This window comes from Triticum dicoccoides, chromosome 1A (assembly GCF_002162155.2).
Source record: "Triticum dicoccoides isolate Atlit2015 ecotype Zavitan chromosome 1A, WEW_v2.0, whole genome shotgun sequence".
NCBI lineage: Eukaryota > Viridiplantae > Streptophyta > Magnoliopsida > Poales > Poaceae > Triticum > Triticum dicoccoides.
Window position 1 is genome coordinate 99,719,159 of NC_041380.1, and position 11,600 is coordinate 99,730,758.

Consider the following 11,600-nt stretch of genomic DNA (forward strand, 5'->3'; position numbering starts at 1 on the left):
AAACTTAGTATCACGGTCACCAGCAATAGCCCATCCCTTCTTACTTCTTTGTTTGTAAAACTGATTAAGCTTAGAGAGAGTTCGTTCATACCTAAGAGTGAGGTTGCTTTCCAACTCATGGTTTTGCTGCTAAAACGGAAGCTGCTGGATCTGATTGATATTTGATTCCAATTCCAAAAGCTCTTGTTGTAAGGGTTTTTTCTTTTTACACCACATCTTCAAAGAACCTACTAAATAAGAGGACTTTGCTGCAAAAGACAGGGCTGTAGAATTATTCCAGACAGATTTTGCAAAGCTACTAAAATCTTTCTCAAGTAACCACCAGTTTTCAAATCTGAACGGTTGACGTGGCTTAGCAAAATTGCCATCAGTAGAAACTAGAATGGGAGCATGGTCACTGAGAATAATAGGCAAATTAAGAACTTTAGTGTTTGGACAGTGCACACACCAATCAGAGTTAACTAGACAACGATCTAGGCGTCTATAAATAGGTTTAGTCGTATGCTGCTTGTTACGCCAAGTGTATGCATGGACCACTGAAACCAATGTCAAAGAAACCACAATTTCTAACTAGAGAACGAAAAGCAGACATACGATAATAATTAATCATACCATTACAACCATTCGTATCATGCAAGATGTCGTTCAGGTCTCCCATACACATCATGGGTTTTCCTAAGTTACCATACACAAAAGCAGAAACCTGACTCCAAATAGCACTAGTCCGCCTATGGTAGGGGTCACCGTATATACAAATTAAACAAAAGTTAACACCCGAAGCAAGATGAACTACATTAGCGAGAATATAGTGAAAGGAGGCGGTATGAACAAAAACTTTGAGCTCATCATTCCACATAAGCCAGAGTCCTCCAGAAGCCCCTCTAGAAGGAACAACAAATCTGTTAGCAACATCAAATCTATTTACAAGATCAACAGATCGAACCTTAGAAGATTTGATTTCAGAAACAAAGGTTACCTGAGCTTTAGTAGAACGGATCAGATTAGCCAGAAATAGCATACGTTCATTGCCAAGGTCCCGACCCATACCTCGGCATTTCCAAGCTATCGCTTTCATGGCACCTGAGGCGTGTTAGGGCCATGCGCCGCTGCCCGAGGAGAAGAGTTAGTCAAGTTCCTATCCGTGTGAACATCAAATTCTATGTCCTCACCCAACAGACCCGTCCTGAGATCTACTGTATCACCTTGAGGAGAGGAGGTAAAGTTATCTTGATTTTGAACTACAGCTTGAGTTCTAGGGCCATGCATGTCAACATCCAAATCCATGTGGTGAAGATGATCAAGACTAGGAGGATAAAAAGCCCCTTGACGGGAGCTAACAGAACCTATACTAGCAGATGACGGAGGCGATCGCAATGGCCATGGATCATAGGTTCCACCATCCTCTTGGCCAGATGCCCTAGCTAGTCTATCCTGATCAGTATTGGTGTTTGAAATCATGCCTCCCAAATCCTTGCCCCAACGTCCACACCCATTAGTAGCACTGCCCATCTGATTGGTGCTATTGTCACGCTTCCATGTGGTAGAACGAGAGCGATTGCAAGGAAACCCATAGATATTAGGGCACACACCTCGAATTCCCCCAACCGGAGGAACATCCCACCTGGTACCTCCAAATTGATGGCGGCTCCCCTAAGGGACAAAGGATCTAGGAAGAGTGACCTTTGAAGATGGATTTGCAGTTTGAGCACTTGTAATAGCTTGGACTGCAGCACCAGCTATGGCTCCAGAGAGGGATCCCAAATCAACAGATAAAGTTGACCGACAGAGGGGAACAGACGCAGCAGGTGGAGCTCAAAGTAGGCTCAGTCCATGAATAAATACATAATGGGGAAATACAGAGCTCCTGTATAAATATTAAATATAGAAATATATAAGAAAAAAATCCTTGAATCATTAGTATCAAACCTGGTTGATCATTCTAATCATGTGCAAATTTTAATGAAGAAATGACATCTGCACTATCCTTACTGAAGAAAATACAGTCCAACTTACGATCAATTCAAACATATTTTTATATAATTGTATTTATTGACTGTTTTACTAAGAATACCACAGATGTCATTTCTTCACTAAACTTCACACGGGAGTAGAACGGTCTGAAGGAAATATGCCCTAGAGGCAATAATAAAGTTATTATTTGTTTCCTTATTTCATGATAAATGTTTATTATTCATGCTAGAATTGTATTAACCGGAAACATAATACATGTGTGAATACATAGACAAACATAGTGTCACTAGTATGCCTCTACTTGACTAGCTCATTGATCAAAGATGGTTAAGTTTCCTAACCATAGACATGAGTTGTTATTTGATCAATGGGATCACATCATTAGGAGAATGATATGATTGACTTGACCCATTCCGTTAGCTTATCACTTGATCGTTTGTTTACTGCTATTGCTTTCTTCATGACTTATACATGTTCTTATAACTATGAGATTATGCAACTCCCGAATACCGGAGGAACACTCTGTGTGCTACCAAACGTCACAACGTAACTGGGTGATTATAAAGGTTCTCTACATGTGTCTCCGATGGTACTTGTTGAGTTGGCATAGATCAAGATCAGAATTTGTCACTCCGATTATCGGAGAGGTATCTTTGGGCCCTCTCGGTAATACACATCATTATAAGCCTTGCAAGCATGATAACTAATGAGTTAGTTACGGGATGATGTATTAAGGAATGAGTAAAGAGACTTGCCAGTAACGAGATTGAACTAGGTATTGGATACAGACGATCGAATCTCAGGCAAGTAACATACCGATGACAAAGAGAACAACGTATAGTGTTGTGCGGTTTGACCGATAAAGATCTTCGTAGAATATGTAGGAACCAATATGAGCATCCAGGTTCCGCTATTGGTTATTGACCGAAGATGTGTCTCGGTCATGTCTACATAGTTCTCGGACCCGTAGGGTCCGCACGCTTAAAGTTCTGTGACGATCGGTTTTATGAGTTTATATGTTTTGATGTACCGAAGGTAGTTCGTAGTCCCGGATGTGATCACAGACATGACGAGTAGTCTTGAAATGGTTGAGACATGAAGATTGATATATTGGAAGCCTACATTTGGACATCGGAATAGTTTCGGGTGAAATCGGGATTTTACCAGAGTACCGGAGGGGTTATCGGAACCTCCCGGGGGCTAATGGGCCTTGTTGGGCCATAAGGGAAAGAGAGAGGGGCTAGCCTAGGGCAGGCAGCGCGCCCCCTTCCCCCCTGTCCGAATTGGACTAGGAGAAGGGGGGCGGCGCGCCCCTTTCCTTCTCTTTCTCTCCCTGCCTTTCCCCCTCCTAGTAGGAGTAGGAAAGGGAGGAATCCTACTCCTACTAGGAGGAGGATTCCTCCTCCTAGGCGCGCCAACAAGGGCCGGCCGGCCTCCCCGTTGCTCCTTTATATACAGTGGCAGTGGGGCACCTCTAGACACACAGGTTGATCACAAAGATCTCTCCCAGCCGTGTGCGGTGCCCCCCTTCCACCATAATCCACCTCGGTTATACTGTAGCGGTGTTTAGGCGAAGCCCTGCTGCAGTAGCTTCATCAACATCGTCACCACACCGTCGTGCTGACGAAACTCTTCCCTGAGCTCTACTAGATCGTGAGTTCGCGGGACGTCACCGAGTTGAACGTGTGCTGAACGCGGAGGTGCGGTACTGAGGATCGGTCGATCGTGAAGACGTAATCCTACATCAACCGCATTGTCATAACGCTTCCACTTAACGGTCTACGAGGGTACGTGGACGACACTCTCCCCTCTCGTTGCTATGCATCACCATGATCCTGCGTGTGCGTAGGAAAATTTTGAAATTACCACGTTCCCCAACAGTGGTATCCGAGCCTGGTTATATGTGTAGATGTTATATGCACGAGTAGAACACAAGTGAGTTGTGGGCGATACAAGTCATACTGCTTACCAGCATGTCATACTTTGGTTCGGCGGTATTGTTGGATGAAGCGGCCCGGACCAACATTACGCGTACGCTTACGCGAGACTGGTTCTACCGACGTGCTTTGCACACAGGTGGCTGGTGGGTGTCAGTTTCTCCAACTTTAGTTGAACCGAGTGTGGCTACGCTCGGTCCTTGAGAAGGTTAAAACAACACTAACTTGACAAACTATCGTTGTGGTTTTGATGCGTAGGTAAGAACGGTTCTTGCTCAGCCCGTAGCAGCCACGTAAAACTTGCAACAACAAAGTAGAGGACGTCTAACTTGTTTTTGCAAGGCATGTTGTGATGTGATATGGTGAAGACATGATGCTATATTTATTGTATGAGATGATCATGTTTTGTAACGGAGTTACCAACAACTGGCAGGAGCCATATGGTTGTCGCTTTATTGTATGCAATGCAATCGCCTTGTAATTGCTTTACTTTATCACTAAGCGGTAGCGATAGTCGTAGAAGCAATAGTTGGCGAGACGACAACGATGCTACGATGGAGATCAAGGTGTCGTGTCGGTGACGATGGTGATCATGATGGTGCTTAGGAGATGGAGATCACGAGCACAAGATGATGATGGCCATATCATATCACTTATATTGATTGCATGTGATGTTTATTCTTTATGCATCTTATTCTACTTTGTTTGACGGTAGCATTATAAGATGATCTCTCACTAAATTTCAAGATAAAAGTGTTCTCCCTGAGTATGCACCATTGCCAAAGTTCGTCGTGCCGAGACACCACGTGATGATCGGGTGTGATAAGCTCTACATCCATCTACAACGGGTGCAAGCCAGTTTTGCACACGCAGCATACTCGGGTTAAACTTGACGAGCCTAGCATATGCAGATATGGCCTCGGAACACTGAGACCGAAAGGTCGAGCATGAATCATATAGTAGATATGATCAACATAGTGATATGAAAACTACTCCATTTCACGTGATGATCGGTTATGGTTTAGTTGATATGGATCACGTGATCACTTAGATGATTAGAGGGATGTCTATCTAAGTGGGAGTTCTTAAGTAATATGATTAATTGAACTTAAATTTATCATGAACTTAGTACCTGATAGTATTTTGCTTATCTATGTTGTTGTAGATAGATGGCCCGTGTTGTTGTTCCGTTGAATTTTAATGCGTTCCTTGAGAAAGCAAAGTTGAAAGATGACGGTAGCAATTACACGGACTGGGTCTGTAACTTGAGGATTATCCTCATTGCTGCACAGAAGAATTACGTCCTGGAAGCACCGCTAGGTGCCAGGCCTGCTGCAGATGACGCTGATAACGTTAAGAACGTTTGGCAGAGTAAAGCTAATGACTACTCGATAGTTCAGTGTGCCATGCTTTACGGCTTAGAACCGGGACTTCAACGACGTTTTGAACGTCATGGAGCATATGAGATGTTTCAGGAGTTGAAGTTAATATTTCAAGCAAATGCCCGGATTGAGAGATATGAGGTCTCCAATAAGTTCTATAGATGCAAGATGGAGGAGAATAGTTCTGTCAATGAGCATATACTCAAAATGTCTGGGTATCATAATCACTTGACTCAACTGGGAGTTAACCTTCCTATTGATAGTGTCATTGACAGAGTTCTTCAATCACTGGCACCAAGCTACAAAAGCTTCGTGATGAACTATAATATGCAAGGGATGAATAAAGACTATTCCCGAGCTCTTCGCAATGCTAAAGGCTGCGGAGGTAGAAATCAAGAAGGAGCATTAAGTGTTGATGGTCAATAAAACCATAGTTTAAAAAAAGGGCAAAGGGAAGAAGAAGGGGAACTTCAAGAAGAACGACAAACAAGTTGCTGCTCAGGAGAAGAAACCCAATTCTGGACCTAAGCCTGAGACTGAGTGCTTCTATTGCAAACAGACTGGTCACTGGAAGCGGAATGCCCCAAGTATTTGGCGGATAAGAAGGATGGCAAGGTGGACAAAGGTATATGTGATATACATGTTATTAATGTGTACCTTACCAGAGCTCGCAGTAGCACCTGGGTATTTGATACTGGTTCTGTTGCTAATATTTGCAACTCAAAACAGGGACTACGGATTAAGCGAAGACTGGCTAAGGATGAGGTGACGATGCGCGTGGGAAATGGTTCCAAAGTCGATGTGATCGCCATCAGCACGCTACCTCTACATCTACCTTCGGGATTAGTTTTAGACCGAAATAATTGTTATTTGGTGCCAGTGTTAAGCATGAAAATTATATCTGGATATTGTTTGATGTGAGACAGTTATTCATTTAAATCTGAGAATAATGGTTGTTCTATTTATATGAGTAATATCTTTTATGGTCATGCACCCTTAAAGAGTGGTATATTCTTGTTGAATCTTGATAGTAGTGATACACATATTCATAATGTTGAAGCCAAAAGATGCAGAGTTGATAATGAAAGTGCAACTTATTTGTGGCACTGCCGTTTGGGTCATATTGGTATAAAGCGCATGAAGAAACTCCATACTAATGGACTTTTGGAATCACTTGATTATGAATCACTTGGTACTTGCGAACCATGCCTTACGGGAAAGATGACTAAAACGATGTTCTCCGAAACTATGGAGCGAGCAACAGATTTGTTGAAAATCATACATACTGATGTATGTGGTCCAATGAATATTGAGGCTCGCGGCTGGTATCGTTATTTTCTCACCTTCACAGATGATTTGAGCAGATATGGGTATATCTACTTAATGAAACATAAGTCTGAAACATTTGAGAAGTTCAAAGAATTTCAGAGTGAAGTGGAAAATCATCGTAACAAGAAAATAAAGTTTCTATGATCTAATCATGGAGGAGAATATTTGAGTTACGAGTTTGGCCTTCATTTAAAACAATGTGGAATAGTTTCACAATTCATGCCACCTGGAACACCACAACGTAATGGTGTGTCCGAACGTCATAATCGTACTTTACTAGATATGGTGCGATCTATGATGTCTCTTACTGATTTACCGCTACTATTTTGGGGTTATGCTTTAGAGACGGCTGCATTCATGTTATGAACTATGGTTTGGCAAGAAACCAAAGTTGTCATTTCTTAAAGTTTGGGCTTGCGATGCTTATGTGGAAAAACTTCAACTTGATAATCTCGAACCCAAATCGGAGAAATGTGTCTTCATAGGATACCCAAAGGAAACTATTGGGTACACCTTTTATCATAGATCCGAAGGCAAGTTATTCGTTGCTAAGAATGGATCCTTTCTATAGAAGGAGTTTGTCTCGAAAGAAGTGAGTGGGAGGAAAGTAGAACTTGATGAGGTAACTGCACCTGCTCCCTTATTAGAAAGTAGTTCATCACAGAAACCGGTTCCTGTGACATCTACACCAATTAGTGAGGAAGCTAATGATGATGATCATGAAACTTCAGATCAAGTTGCTACCGAACCTCGTAGGTCAACCAGAGCAAGATCCGCACCAGAGTGGTACGGTAATCCAGTTCTGGAGGTCATGTTACTTGACCATGACGAATCTACGAACTATGAGGAAGCGATGATGAGCCCACATTCCGCAAAATGGCTTGAGGCCATGAAATCTGAGATGGGATCCATGTATGAGAACAAAGTGTGGACTTTGGTTGACTTGCCCGATGATCGACAAGCCATCGAGAACAAATGGATCTTCAAGAAGAAGACAGACGCTGACGGTAATGTTACTATCTACAAAGCTCGACTTGTTGCAAAAGGTTTTCGACAAGTTTAAGGAGTTGACTACGATGAGACCTTCTCACCCGTAGCGATGCTTAAGTCCGTCCGAATCATGTTAGCAATTGCCGCATTTTATGATTATGAAATTTGGCAAATGGATGTAAAGACTGCATTCCTGAATGGATTTCTGGAAGAAGAGTTGTATATGATGCAACCTGAAGGTTTTATCGATCCAAAGGGAGCTAACAAAGTGTGCAAGCTCCAGTGATCCATTTATGGACTGGTGTAAGCCTCTCGGAGTTGGAATAAACGCTTTGATAGTGTGATCAAAGCATATGGTTTTATACAGACTTTTGGAGAAGCCTGTATTTACAAGAAAGTGAGTGGGAGCTCTGTAGCATTTCTAATATTATATGTGGATGACGTATTATTGATTGGAAATGATATAGAATTTCTAGACAGCATAAAAGGATACTTGAATAAAAGTTTTTCAATGAAAGACCTCGTGAAGCTGCTTATATATTAGGCATCAAGATCTATAGAGATAGATCAAGATGCTTAATTGGACTTTCACAAAGCAAATACCTTGATAAAGTTTTGAAGGAAGTTCAAAATGGATCAAGCTAAGAAAGGGTTCTTGCTTGTGTTACAAGGTGTGAAGTTGAGTAAGACTCAATGCTCGACCACTGCAGAAGATAGAGAGAAAATAAAAAGTGTTCCCTATGCTTCAGCCATAGGCTCTATCATGTATGCAATGTTGTGTACCAGACCTGATGTGTGCCTTGCTATTAGCTTAGCAGGGAGGTACCAAAGTAATCCAGGAGTGGATCACTGGACAACGGTCAAGAACATCCTGAAGTACTTGAAAAGGACCAAGGATATGTTTCTCGTTTATGGAGGTGACAAAGAGCTCATCGTAAATGGTTACGTTGATGCAAGATTTGACACTGATCCGGACGATTCTAAATTGCAAACCGGATACGTGTTTATATTAAACGGTGGAGCTGTCAGTTGGAGCAGTTCTAAACAGAGCGTCGTGGCGGGATCTATATGTGAAGCGGAGTACATTGCTGCTTCGGAAGCAGCAAATGAAGGAGTCTAGATGAAGAAGTTCATATCCGATCTAGGTGTCATACCTAGTGCATCGGGTCCAATGAAAATCTTTTGTGACAATACTGGTGCAATTGCCTTGGCAAAAGAATCCAGATTTCACAAAAGAACCAAGCACATCAAGAGACGCTTCAACTCCATCCGGGATCAAGTCCAGGTGGGAGACATAGAGATTTGCAAGATACATACGGATCTAAATGTTGCAGACCCGTTGACTAAGCCTCTTCCACGAGCAAAACATGATCAACACTAAGGCTCCATGAGTGTTAAAATCATTACTGTGTAATCTAGATTATTGACTCTAGTGCAAGTGGGAGACTGAAGGAAATATGCCCTAGAGGCAATAATAAAGTTATTATTTATTTCCTTATTTCATGATAAATGTTTATTATTAATGCTAGAATTGTATTAACCGGAAACATAATACATGTGTGAATACATAGACAAACATAGTGTCACTAGTATGCCTCTACTTGACTAGCTCATTGATCAAAGATGGTTAAGTTTCCTAACCGTAGACATGAGTTGTTATTTTATCAATGGGATCACATCATTAAGAGAATGATGTGATTGACTTGACCCATTCCGTTAGCTTAGCACTTGATCGTTTGTTTACTACTATTGCTTTCTTCATGACTTATACATGTTGTTATTTAACTATGAGATTATGCAACTCCCGAATACCGGAGGAACACTTTGTGTGCTACCAAACGTCACAATGTAACTGGGTGATTATAAAGGTGCTCTACAGGTGTCTCCGATGGTACTTGTTGAGTTGGCATAGATCAAGATTATGATTTGTCACTCCGATTGTCGGAGAGGTATCTTTGGGCCCTCTCGGTAATACACATCACTATAAGCCTTGCAAGCATGATAACTAATGAGTTAGTTACGGGATGATGTATTATGGAACAAGTAAAGAGACTTGCCGATAACGAGATTAAACTAGGTATTGGATACAGACGATCGAATCTCGGGCAAGTAACATACCGATGACAAAGAGAACAACGTATAGTGTTGTGCGGTTTGACCGATAAAGATCTTAGTAGAATATGTAGGAACCAATATGAGCATCCAGGTTCCGCTATTGGTTATTGACCGGAGACGTGTCCCGGTCATGTCTACATAGTTCTCGAACCCGTAGGGTCCGCACGCTTAAAGTTCTGTGACGATCGGTTTTATGAGTTTATATGTTTTGATGTACCGAAGGTAGTTTGGAGTCCCGGATGTGATCACGGACATGACGAGGAGTCTCGAAATGGTCGAGACATAAAGATTGATATATTGGAAGCCTACATTTGGACATCGGAATAGTTTTGGGTGAAATCGGGATTTTACCGGAGTACCGGAGGGGTTACCGAAACCTCCCGGGGGCTAATGGGCCTTGTTGGGCCATAAGGGAAAGAGAGAGGGGTCGGCCTAGGGCAGGCAGCGCGCCCCCTTCCCCCTGTCCGAATTGGACTAGGAGAAGGGGGGCGGCGCCCCCCTTTCCTTCTCTTTCTCTCCCTGCCTTTCCCCCTCCTAGTAGGAGTAGGAAAGGGAGGAATCCTACTCCTACTAGGAGGAGGATTCCTCCTCCTAGGCGCGCCAACAAGGGCCGGCCGGCCTCCCCCTTGCTCCTTTATATACAGGGGCAGGGGGGCACCTCGGTGCCCCCTTCCACCATAATCCACCTTGGTCATACTGTAGCAGTGTTTAGGCGAAGCCCTGCTGTGGTAGCTTCATCAACATCGTCACCACGTCGTCGCGCTGACGAAACTCTTCCCCGAGCTCTACTGAGTTTGCGGGACGTCACCGAGCTGGAACGTGTGCTGAACGTGGAGGTGTCGTACGTTCTCTACTGAGGATCGGTCGATCGTGAAGACATACGACTACATGAACCGCGTTGTCATAACGCTTCCGCTTAACGGTCTACGAGGGTACGTAGACGACACTCTTCCCTCTCGTTGTTATGCATCACCATCATTCTGCGTGTGCGTAGGAAATTTTTGAAATTACTACCTTCCCCAACACGGTCAACCATGTTTGATATCCTAATTAAATTCTAGGTTTTTTTGTCCTGATATTTTTTGAACCCTATCTTCATAGAGGGTTCACGGGCACCCAAGAGCTACAAATCATCTACCTGACATAACATCCACTATTTGTACATATGAGGTATACCAAGAAAACATTTCAAATGCATCAATATTGCATCGAGTAAGTTATACATATTACCTTCCAAAATTCTTAACATTCTTAGATGCATAATTTCTTCTCAATGGATAAAATTGCAGGATGCATATTTTATAGATTAGATGACCATGCCGAAATTTGAAGAAACAACTAGTAATTCAAAAGTTACTCAATCAGCAGAATAAATCTTACCGATGATAATGTGAAACTTGCAAATTACAAATGCATGAAGTTGAATAAGTTGAATAATATCTACTCCGGGCGTCCTTGTGGCCAATCACTCAAGAGTGTCCAATCAATCGATCATCATTCTGCTGTTGCAATATAAAAGATACAATATCGATGTCATCTATGAAAATCTGTAGATCACCAAGTCACATATATGCTATTAGGCTACCTTTTCTGCCATTCATGATGTAGCCGCGCGGACAACAGAAGACTGCCGACTGCCATCGGGCGTCCCTGTGGCCGCATCGATGTTGTTCGCCCTTTTCCTTGAGGCCGCTGCGGCTGCAGCCACTGCAAGGAGGTGAGCTAATGGCGATACGATCAGGCAAGGCGATGGCATCGTAAGGTGATGACGCGATTAGGCAAAATAGCAATTAGATCGTGCGGTTGATCAATGCGAGCGTCGTGCATGATTGGTGGCCAATGATGCGTCGCATGAGTTATTAGCTCCCCCCCCCCT